This window comes from Cervus canadensis, chromosome 22, assembly GCF_019320065.1.
Source record: "Cervus canadensis isolate Bull #8, Minnesota chromosome 22, ASM1932006v1, whole genome shotgun sequence".
NCBI classification, from domain to species: Eukaryota; Metazoa; Chordata; class Mammalia; order Artiodactyla; family Cervidae; genus Cervus; species Cervus canadensis.
In genome coordinates this window covers 54155423-54167789 of record NC_057407.1, presented here as the reverse complement: position 1 = coordinate 54167789, position 12367 = coordinate 54155423, and the positions used below count along the sequence as shown (strand labels likewise).

Genomic DNA, 12367 nt, shown 5'->3' with positions numbered 1-12367 from the left:
CTTGCTGAAAAGCAGCAGAAACCACTCTATACACAGGAGAAAGGAATAGAGCCACAGTCAGAAGTAAGGTCTAAACAGTGGACCAGCATGGGTCAAATCATGAGCATGCAATAAATACTTGACCAATATTCTGATTCACTGAAGCTCAACCACGAAGAGATGCTCTCCCTTTCTAAGGGAAAAAAAACAAGAGGTCATGAAAAAAAAGTCTCTGACTCCTTAGCATAGTAAACATTGAGTCAGCAAGCTGTATAGTAACTTAAAGATCTTTTAACCAAGTTGTTTTAAAATAAATATAAATACTTTCCAGAAATCTTTGTTCTTAGATCACTTTATCTTATTTCTTTTTAAATGCAGTATAATTGCTTTACAAATGTGTTTCTGCTGTACAATGAGATGAATCAGCTATACATATATATATATATTATATGTACAAGGTTCATACGTACATTGTATGTACAAGGTTCACCCTTGAACCTCCATATTCCTATTGTATTTTCATCTCAGTTAGAAAGTTCAGAAATTTTATAAGCATGAGTTTTGATATGAGTTCTCCATCCTACTGATTGATCTGCAGACATCTGGGTTATTTCACATCATGTGATTACTTGACCCAACACCAAAACCACTTCCACAAATACAATATTCTAGGATCTTTTCATGTTTCTTATTTTTTTCCTTCTTTGCTTGCACCTATTCATTTATTTCCACAAACCAAACCTGTAAAGCATGTCACTTAACTGTCACAATCAAATTATGATGCGGGAGGAACAGCCACCACCCATACAGCAGAAGAGAAACATGCTATAAAGCCAGTTGTTTCAAGGAGTTTTCTCTGGAGGTGATTTTGCAAATGCCCTGAAAATTCTGAACCTCTGTGAACATGGGGCTAGTTTTGTTATTCAGTACATTTTTAAACAATGGTGATTACATGCATATTCCTCCCAGTTTCTCAGAGTTGAAATATCTTCTGGTTGGAGGACGAGAGTGGTAATTAAATTATTACTTAATTATCTCCTCAGGAAGGTAACATTTAAATTTATTGGCATTGAATGATGAACAAGAGAGATCAACATCAAATTTTAGCAATCAGTTATATATTCAGAACAGAAATTCGAGAGCAGGTTCAGGGGGGAGGCGATGGTGACCACGAAGGTACTAGAAAGCGGAATGTGGAAAGGAAGATCAAAGTAAGTGGGATTCCTTTATCTGAAAAGGCATGGGAGAACAGAAAGACCTTTCAAAGAGTAGCTAAACAGAATTCCTGGGATATTAGAACCAAAAGGGTAAACTAGTTAACTTATCTAGGACTAACACACTGAAGAAAACCAGACTTGAAAGGTAACATTTCATTTACTTAAATGGAGTGCTAGGTTAGAGACGGGCTTCTCTGGTGGCTCACTGGTAAAGAATCCGTCTGCCAATGCAAGAGATGAAGGTTCGATCCCTGGGTCAGAAAGATCCCCTAGAGAAGGGAATGGCAACCCACTCCAGTATTCTTGCCTGGAAAATCCCATGGACAGAGGAGTCTTGTAGGCTATTGTCCATGGGGTCCCAAAGAGTCAGACACAACTTACCAACTAAACAACAAGGTTAGAGAGGTGCGGGGACCAGGGAGGATGCTGGCTCAGAGAGGTGTGGGGCCTGGTCAGAGAGACTTGGGGACCAGAGAGGTGCAAGGACCCAGGGGTGCTGGGTTAGAGGTGCCTGGTGGGCCAGCTAGTCTCTGTTTTCATAAAACAATCAGGGGAGAAGAATCTCACTTGTGCTGCAGTGGAGGGATTTAGGCCACCTCCCTGGTCAATCCAGGACCACTGAATGAAGAGTGATGAACAAGTGTGTCTTTAGAGTTTACCACCATTTGCAGAGAACTATATGGGAAAAAGATAAAAACACTAATCTGAAGTTTGTGGAAAATAATGTTCGTAGTATGAATTGGTAAAATGTGTCCTACTTAATGATAATAGGTGGGAAGGAAAGGTATGACAGGTACTTTCTGGAGTCTCTCTCATGACTTTCTGCCCATCTAGCCGGGTTTCTGGAGGAGGCAGACAGGGAGGTTGCCATCTGATCTAATTACTCTTCCCAGCTTCCCATGTGACATGGAAATATCTCTTTTCCTTTGAATCAATGAAAAAGTTCATCATTGCCATTCTAAAAATGCACCCTGCATAAGTCCCTATCAAATCAAGGAAGCCTCTTTGATATTAATACGTCTTTAAGCATCTCAAAGGCTACAAGAAGGACATTTTGTTAAAAAAACCACAGAGCTTCAAAAACTATTAGAAGAATGTTCTTTGTGGTTGCCATTTCAGATTCCTTAAATCTTCATCATTGTACTTGAATCACCCCCTTTGGTTTTCAAATACTCCTTTTGAACACTGATAATTTGCCAAGACATGTCTAAGAACTGAAAGAAAAAGAGATGGGAAATATGGCACTAGTGATAGGATATGTGTCACAGAGCAATGAGGCATATTCCAAAATGCATTCTGCATTTAATAAAGGATGCTGTGCCCACGCCTTGACTTTTGCAATATTATCATCATCCCAGGGCTAAGCCTTCTGACACAGCCCAATACCCAGGAGAATAAGGCTTCTCTTTAGTCTGTGGTGCCATTAACACTCTGGTCATGATATAAAATATTGGCAGTCAAAAGATTAAAAATTTTCTTTTTTTTTTAAACTTTCAGGCTGTATTTGGCATTTTAGCTTAGTTAAGAAAAACTATGGATATCATTAAATAAGCACAGGAAGTCTTTGGACCCCCAAAAGAAATCTGTTTCATTCATTGATAATGTTATGAACTTGGGTGTATCACTTCTCATCTGTGAGAATGTTTTCTCAGTCATTTCCAATAAATGGAAATGCTTATGCACATTCACATAAAAATTATAAGAACTAAGACAAATATATTAAATTTTTCAGTTTTTACAATAATAATAGCATAGTAAAATTTATTTTACTTTCCTCTAGGGTCCCTCAAACACTTTTTCTGCTCTAAAAGTTTAACCATTCATTTATTATTCACTCACTTGTTTCTTGGATATTTATTTAACATTCATTCTTGTCAGGTTCAAGACTAATTTCTGGCTATTCCACTACAAATAACACATAATTGGTGCATATCTAAGGGCATTTGGTGACATCTGGGAACCAGACAGTGCAAGGGTTGCAAACTGGCTACTAAATTAACAGACATTTTCTCGTCTTTGCTTATGTTTTTGTTTTCTGCATACACAATGTTTTTTTAATATTTTAGATTTGAGTGCTTTTGGAAAGACATTTGATCTTCAACTAGGCAAAAGCCCACTGTTTTCCATATTTTTTACCCTGGTTTACCTCTCAATTTTTTTTCCTTTTCTGAACCCTCAAAAGATTTTTGTGTATGACCTGCTTATAAACAATAATTACTATAGAGTAGAAAGAAAGAGTATTAAGTAACACAGGTTCAGCATGTTAAAAGAAAAACAGGCTAACAATGCTAACTTTAAAGTGAATAAAATAGAAGAACTGGCCCCAAATGTGTCTCACTGATGTGATCTACTCTGGTTTCCGGTCATCTATTGATAGATCCAAATCCCAGCAGAGAAGAAGCAATCATGTTTCACCATCTCTGAGAAGCATCTGCCTCTCGTACACAGATATAAGAAACTGCTTGAAATCAAATCTCAAGATGAATAATTCAAGGATAGTATATTTTGAATTATTTTAACTCAAAAATTAATTAACTGGAAAACAATCTTAAAACCATGTTAATAAAGGGCATTCAACCATCTAACAGCATTTGTTTGCATTTTAATCTCATTTTCTTTCATCTCTCATTTACCTTATTGGGACTACAAAATGATTTTGCTTTAGGTAGGAAAAAAAAAAGAATTTGTTAGGTGCGGGCAGAGTTAGAATAGGAGTCCTAGTACAAGGCTGGGATTCATCATGGGTGCCTGCAGATTCTGGCTGAACTCTCAGTTGAGGACAGTTTAGAGTCATACAGCCGGCTGGTGTATCCAGGACAGCTGACAGTAATACTACAAATTCCAATTTCACAACTTCCAGTTATCAACTGGAAGAGTAACTGGGATGCAGGGTCAGCCGCACTTCCATACCTACCACCACTTCCTTGCCTAGACTGCCTGTCTCCCTATGTTCACTTTTGCCCATCCCCAGGTGGGAGAGTAGGGGCTACTTAGAGAAAAGAAGATGATCAATTATACGTATCCAATCTTTGTTTTTATGGGGTATTCTCACAAGACTTTGCTATATGTAATTAATGTTCCTTTAAAAGTTAAGTCTCCCTTATGTGTTGAGACCATGGAGTATCTGAGGTCAGAGATTCTACCTGGCATCTCGATGCCTCTTCTTCCCAATGCATATAGCATAAAAATAGCAGTAATTATAATGAGATCCAGTAAGTGTCAGTTTATTAAGAAATACAGTTGATAAATGATCAACATAGAATTAACATCAGCAATCCATCAATCCTTCATCAGTGACACCCACTGTGACCTGGGAAAGTCACCGTACGCCCAGATTCTTCCTTTAAAAAGTAGGGATCAAAAAAAAAACAACAACAAAAAAAAACATAGGAATCATAATAACCTATCCACTGCACAGGGCACAAATCAGAAGCTGGTGTGAAAGGATGAATTGCAGTCATAGCACTGTAGAAGTGACATGTGGACTAACAGTTTTAATAATTATTGACAAAAACACTATAAAACTCGCAGAAGAAAACACAGGAAGAACACTGACATATATCACAGAATTTTTTTTTGACCCACCTCCTAGAGTAATGAAAACAAAAATAAACAAATGGGACCTAATTAAGCTTAAGTTTTGTACAGCAAAGAAAACCATTAAATAAGACAAAAAGACAACCCTCCAAATGGGAGAAAATATTTGCAAATGAAGCAACTGACAAGGGATTAATCTCCAAAATATAAATATACAAACATCTCATGCAGACCAATATCACAAAAACAAACAACCCAATAAAAAAACTGGGTAGAAGACCTAAATAGACATTTCTCCAAAGAAGACATACAGATGGCCAAGAGGCACATGAAAAGATGCTCAACAGCACTAATTACTAGAGAAATGCAGATCAAAGGTCAAGTAGCATCCAAGGTCAGTAGCAGCGGCCGTGAGGAGATACCCCACATCCAAGGTAAGGAGCAGCGGCTGCGCTTTGCTGGAGCAGCCGTGAAGAGATAACCCACATCCAAGGTAAGAGAAACCCCAGTAAGATGGTAGGTGCTGAGAGAGGGCATCAGAGGGCAGCCAGACTGAAATCACAATCACAGAAAACTAGCCAGTCTAATCACATGGACCGTAGCCTTGTCTAACTCAATGAAACCAAGCCATGCCATGTAGGGCCACCCAAGATGGATGTGTCTTGGTGGAGAGTTCTGACAAAACGTGGTCCACTGAAGAAGGGAATGGCAAACCACTTCAGGATTCTTGCCTTGAGAAACCCATGAATAGTATGAAAAGGCAAAAAGATAGGACACAGAAAGATGAACTCCCCAGGTCTGTAGGTGCCCAATATGCTACTGGAGATCAGTGGAGAAATAACTCCAGAAAGAATGAAGAGATGGAGCCAAAGCAAAAACAACCCCAGTTGTGGATGTGACTGGTGATAGAAGCAAGGTCGGCTGCTGTAAAGAGCAATATTGCATAGGAACCTGAAATGTTAGGTCCATGAATCAAGGGAAATTGGAAGTGGTCAAACAGGAGATGGCAAGAGTGAATGCTGACATTTTAGGAATCAGCGAACTAAAATGGACTGGAATAGGTGAATGTAACTAAGATGACCATTATATTCACTACTGTGGGCAAGAATCCCTTAGAAGAGATGGAGTAGCCATCATAGTCAACAAAAGAGTCCAAAATGCAGTATGTGGATGCAATCTCAAAAATGACAGAATGATCTCTGTTCGTTTCCAAGGCAAACCACTCAATATCACAATAATCCAAGTCTATGCCCTGACCAGTAATGCTGAAGATGGTGAGGTTGAATGGTCCTATGAAGACCTATAAGACCTTCTAGAACTAACACTCAAAAAAGATATCCTTTTCATTATAGGGGACTGGAATGCAAAAGTAGGAAGTCAAGAAACATCTGGAGTAACAGGCAAATTTGGCCTTGGAGTACAGAGTGAAGCAGGGCAAAGGCTAATAGAGTCTTGCCAAGAGAATGCACCGGTCATCGCAAACACCCTCTTCCAACAACACAAGAGAAGACTCTACAGATGGTCAACACCGAAATCAGACTGATTATATTCTTTGAAGCCAAAGATGGAGAAGCTCTATATAGTCAGCAAAAACAAGACCGGGACCTGACTGTGGGTCAGATCATTAACTCCTTATTGCCAAATTCAGACTTAAATTGAAGAAAGTAGCTGAAACCATTGACTGTTCAGGTATAAGCTAAATAAATTCCTTTACGATTATACAGTGGAAGTGAGAAATAGATTTAAGGGACTAGATCTGACAGGCAGAGTGCATGATGAACTATGGGCAGAGGTTCATGACATTTTACAGGAGATAGGAATAAAGACCATCCCCAAGAAAAAGAAATGCAAAACAGCAAAATGGCTGTCTGAGGAGGCCTTACAAATAGCTGTGAAAAGAAGAGAAGAGAAAAGCAAAGGAGAAAAGGAAAGATATACCCATTTGAATGCAGAGTTCCAAAGAATAGCCAGGAGAGATAAGAAAGCCTTCCTCAGTTATCAGTGCAAAGAAATAGAGGAAAACAACAGAATGGGAAAGACTAGAGATCTCTTCAAGAAAATCAGAGATACCAAGGGAACATTTCATACAAAGATGGTCTCAATAAAGGATAGAAATGGTATGGACCTAACAGAAGCAGAAGATATTAAGAAGAGGTGGCAAGAATACACAGAAGAACTGTACAAAAAAGGTCTTCACAACCCAGATAATCACAATGGTGTGATCACCCACCTAGAGCCAGACATCCTGGAATGTGAAGTCAAGTGGGCCTTAGGAAGCTACCAGTGGAGGTGATGGAATTCCAGTTGAGCTATTTCAAATCCTGAAAGGTAATGCTGTGAAAGTGCTGCACTCAATATGCCAGAAAATTTGGAAAACTCAGCAGTGGCCACAGCACAGGAAAATGTCAGTTTTCATTCCAACCCCAAAGAAAAGCAATGCCAAAGAATGCTCAAATTACTGCACAATTGCACTCATCTCACATGCTACAGTCCATGGGGTAGTGAAGAGTTGGACATGACTGAGTGACTTCACTTTCACTTTTCACCTTCATGCACTGGAGAAGGAAATGGCAGCCCACTTCAGTATTCTTGCCTGGAGAATCCCAGGGACAGAGGAGCCTGGTGGGCTGCCATCTATGGGGTCACACAGAGTCGGACACGACTGAAGTGACTTAGCAGCAGCAGCACACACTCATAAAGTAATGCTCAAAATTCTCCAAGCCAGGCTTCAACAGTAGGTGAACCGTGAAATTTCAGATGTTCAAGCTGGTTTTAGAAAAGGCAGAGGAACCAGAGATCAAATTGCCAACATCTGCTGGATCATCCAAAAAGCAAGAGAATACCAGAAAACCATCTATTTCTGCTTTATTGACTATGCCAAAGCCTTTGACTGGGTGGATACAATAAACTGTGGAAAATTCTGAAAGAGATAGGAATACCAGACCACCTGACCTTCTTCTTGAGAAACCTGTATGCAGGTCAAGAAGCAACAGTTAGAACTGGACATGGAACAACAGACTGGTTCCAAATAAGAAAAGGAGTCCATTAAGGCTGTATATTGTCACTCTGCTTATTTAACTTATAGGCAGAGTACATCATGAGAAACGCTAGGCTAGAAGCACAAGCTGGAATCAAGATTGCTGGGACAAATATCAATAACCTTAGATATGCAGATGACACCATTCTTTTTCTTTTTTTTTTTTGATGACACCATTCTTAAGGCAGAAAGTGAGGAAGAACTAAAGAGCCTCTTGATGAAAGTGAGAGAGGAGAGTGAAAAAGTTGGCTTAAAGCTCAACATTCAGAAAACTAAGATCATGGCATCTGGTCCCATCACTTCATGGCAAATAGGTGGGGAAACAGTGGCTGACTTTGTTTTTTTGGGCTCCAAAATCACTGCAGATGGTGACTGCAGCCATGAAATTAAAAGACGCTTGCCCCTTGGAAGGAAAATTATGACCAACCTAGACAGCATATTAAAAAGCAGAGACATTATTTTGTCAACAAATGTCCATCTAGTCAAGGCTATGGTTTTTCTAGTGGTCATGTATGGATGTGAGAGTTGGACTATAAAGAAAGCTGAGTGCCAAAGAATTGATAGTTTTGAACTGTGGTGTTGGAGAGGACTCTTGAGAGTCCCTTGGACTGCAAGGAGATCCAACCAGTCCATCCTAAAGGAGATCAATCCTGAGGGTTCATTGGAAGGACTGATATTGAAGCTGAAGCTCCAATATTTTGACCAGCTGACTCATTTGAAAAGACCCTGATGCTGGGAAAGATTGAGGGCAGGAAGAGAAGGGGACGACAAAGGTTGAGATGGTTGGATGGCATCACCGACTCAGTGGACATGAGTTTGAGTAAACTCCAGGAGTTGGTGATGGACAGGGACGCCTGGTGTGCTGTTGTCCATGGGGTTATGAAGAGTCAGACATAACCTAGGGGCTGAACCGAACTGAACAGATCAAAACTACAATGAGGTATAACCTCACACTGGTCTGAATGGCCATCATCAAAAAATCTGGAGAGGGTGTGGAGAAAACGGAACCCTCTTGCACTGTTTTTGGGAATGTAAATTGGTACAACCGCTATGGAGAACAGTATGAAAGTTCCTTAGAAAACTAAAAAGAGGACTGCTATATGACACAGCAATCCTACTACTGGGTACTACCTTGAGAAAACCATAACTCAAAAGGATACATGTACCCCAATATTCATTGAAACATACTGCAGCTACTGTTCTTTTACAGTAGCCAGGACCAGGAAGTAACATAGATGTCCATCGACAAGAGGTATGGATAAAGAAGAGGTGGTACATATATACAATGGAATATTACTTGGCCATAAAAAAGGAACAAGACTGGGTCACTTGCTGAGACATGGATTGACCAAGAAAAATGCACATGAGTTTTAAGTTTTATTGGAGGGAAAATGAGGACTAGAGCCCAGAAGACAGTATTTCAGGTATCTGAGAAATTGCACCCAAGAGCAGGGGGAAAGGTCACTATAGTTGGGATTTTGGTGAGGGGAGTACATGCAAGGAGATTATAAGAATTAATTTCAAGCTTTCTTCTAGGCATTTTTTTGTTCTTTCAAAATTCTGACAATCCTAAAACCAGTATTTCATCAAACTTTCTCTGTGTATGTAAAAAGAACTAATTTTGGATGTCAACTACAAATTGGTGCTTGCCATCTACCCCTACAAGGACTAAATCATATACTGCTGCAGCTGCTGACTTTAAATACCCCTTGAAAAGAGCTTAGGGTGGAGAGCAGAAATGAGGCACCCTGTGCTCTGGGAAAAACTGACAGAACAGGTCTTCAGATAGTTATTTCAGGAGCTGATTTCATAAACCCAATTCTTGTATCTCCTCATATCTAGAAAAGCATTAATCCTTCATGGAGATGACTGCTCTTGGTGACACGCAGGAACCCTCTGCAAAAAATATGTGCTTGATTGAATGTACCTCCCTTCACCAAAATCACATCTATACTGACATTCCCCCCTGCCTCTTGGGAGCAGTTTCTCAGAGCTATCTGAAATACTGTCTCCAGAGTTATAGTCATCATTCTGCGCCCAATAAAACTTAACTCACAACTTTCATGTGCATTTTTTTAAAGCCGGCATGGAGTTTCAAAAGAGTTTTACCTTAACCAGTTTTCTCTGGAGTCTGAAGAATAGTATTGGTGGCCACACAATGTTTAAAAAACAATCATCTTTCTCTTTAGTCATATTTTTATAGCTAAGATCCCTCTTAATGAATTGCACCTGAATTCGCCACTCTACAAAAGAATACCAATCACTCAAATGGAATACACACACACACACACCCCAAAGACAGAACTGTCACAAACCCTCCAGAAGCTATGGAGTCCCAAACAAACACTTCCCAACACAAACAGGCCTCGACGGCAGATACACATCAGAACCAACTGGCAAAAATGCCCAAATAGCACTTCATGCTCAAAAGAGAAGTTAGCCGGGTACAAACCGGAGGACGTCGTCCTGGAGCTCGTCAGCTAGGCCAGAAGCATCTTTCCGTTCCAACAAGGAAAAGCGTACACTGGCAGCCTGTGCTGAGCAGGGGAGAAGCAGGGAGGATCCCGGAAACAAATGGTTTCAGCAACTACTGGGAACATCCCCAAAACCCCGTCCAAGGGCCAGAGAGCCGAGAGCCGCAGCTCCTCACAGCCTTCCCAGCGGGGCATCATGGCGGCAGCTCGGCTGGGGGAAACCCCACCCTGGGAGCCAGCTATCGCGAGAGCGCGGCCTCACCTGGGCGCCAAAACCTGTTCGTGAAAGTGGATCCAGGTGCTCCCAGTTCAAAAGCCAATAAAGAGGCAAGGTTGGTGGGAAAGAAAGTTTGCTTTGTTTCGAAGGCCGGCAACCAAAGAGGGACGGCAGACTCCTGTCCAAAGCCTGACTTCCTGCACTGACAACCAGTGGGCAAGAGCTCTTTTAGACAGAGGCAGGAAAAGGGCTCCACGCAGAAACAGCAGAGTCATCTTGGAATTGGTCATCAGTGGTCTGACTAGCGTCATCTTCATTGTTTTAAGTATAGTTAATCTTCAGTTCCAAGTTAGTTTGTTCCCATTTGTTTGAATTCCCAATCCTTGGAACTGTGGCACCTTATGTTATAGCTACAGTCTGGTCTTCATGTGATTAACTTCTTCCATGTGGTGGAGGTTTCCGCATCTACACGTCGGCTCACAGAACCTTTCTGAGTATTATCTATAGCCCTTGAGGAGGAATGAAAGGTTCTTGACTTTGCTTGTATGTAACTCGCTCAGTCGTGTCCGACTCTTTGCGACCCCATGGGGTGTAACCAGCCAGGCTCCTCCGTCCATGTGATTTTCCAGGCAAGAATACTGGGATGGGTTGCCATTTCCACAGACTATATAATTGTTTTGGCCTGATTGACCACTTTGTTTATGCATTTTCTCACTTCTCTGATTAAACTTATTCTTTGGCTAAAGTTTTCCCCTAGACGAAAAGCTGGCTCTGAGGACATGGGGACCATTGATTATAGGGGCCTCCCTTTTAAAAGGAAGGAATTGTTTGCATAAAACTAAGTTTTGTAATCTCCCACAATTCTATTGTTTTCTAGGGGGAAAAAAAAAATGTGCGCCTCCCCCAGAAAGAGCCCAAAGTGCCCAGCAGTCCACAGCTGGAACCACCTAGACTTTCTTAAAAACTGAATTTGTTTAGCTTATTTTTTAAAATTTTATTTATTAATTTTTGGCCGTGCTGGATCTTTGTTGCCGCACAGGCTCTTCTCTAGCTGCGGCGATCGGGCACTCCTCTCGTTGCAGTGTGCAGGCCTCTCATTGTGGTGGCCTCTCGTTTGATAGCACAGGCTCTGAGGCACGCGGGCTTCAGTAGTTGTGGTTCCCAGGCTCTAGAGCACAGGCTCGACAGTCGTGGTGCATTGACCTAGTTGCTCCAGGGCATGTGGGATCTTCCAGAATCAGGGATCAAACCCGTGTCTCCTGCGTTGGCAGGATTCTTTACCGCTGAGCCACCAGAGAAGCCCCCACCTGGGCTTTTAGCGTGTCAGAACGAGGGGCACAAGGATGAGCCATCTGTAGGTTCAAATCCTAACTGTACAACCTACCATTTATGTGGTTGCCTCATTTATATGATGATAAGATGGTTGAGGGTGACCCTGAGAATTCACACGTGTAAAACACTTGCTTCTGTCTTATCCAATTAATGGTAGCTGTTAAGATTACCAATGTCAATATCTACTGAACCCAGGCATCTACAAGATCTGAGAAATCACTTCTATAAACTCCTGGACCAGAAAATGTGTCCTACTAAATGACAGGTAATCCTGTGATGTCAGCAGGCTAGCATGGAGACAATAATAGTAAGAATTATTAGGGTCTTTTTAGACCTAATGTTATTAGGTCTAAAATATTAGGCATTTCCTGTGTACCAAGTCACATGCTAAACATTACACATGTGCAATACCTTTTTTATTGATGTATAGTTGATTGACAATATTGTTAGTTTCAGGTGTATAGCAAAGGGATTCAGTTATATGTATTTTTTTTCAGATACTTTTCCAGTTTAGGTTATTGCAGGATATTGAATTTAGTTCCCTGTGCTATACAGTAAAGTTCTTGTGGCTAAT

At 40.8% G+C, this 12367-nt stretch overlaps 1 long non-coding RNA gene across 1 annotated transcript in view; it reads right to left on the bottom strand.

Annotated features, from left to right (window-relative positions):
• LOC122424544 overlaps positions 1–10405 on the bottom strand; it is a 161901-nt gene extending 151496 nt beyond the window's left edge. Inside the window, exon 1 of the long non-coding RNA XR_006264468.1 lies at positions 10223–10405. This is a non-coding gene — a long non-coding RNA (uncharacterized LOC122424544). The remainder of the gene's footprint in view (positions 1–10222) is intronic.
• Positions 10406–12367: the final 1962 nt, after the last annotated feature.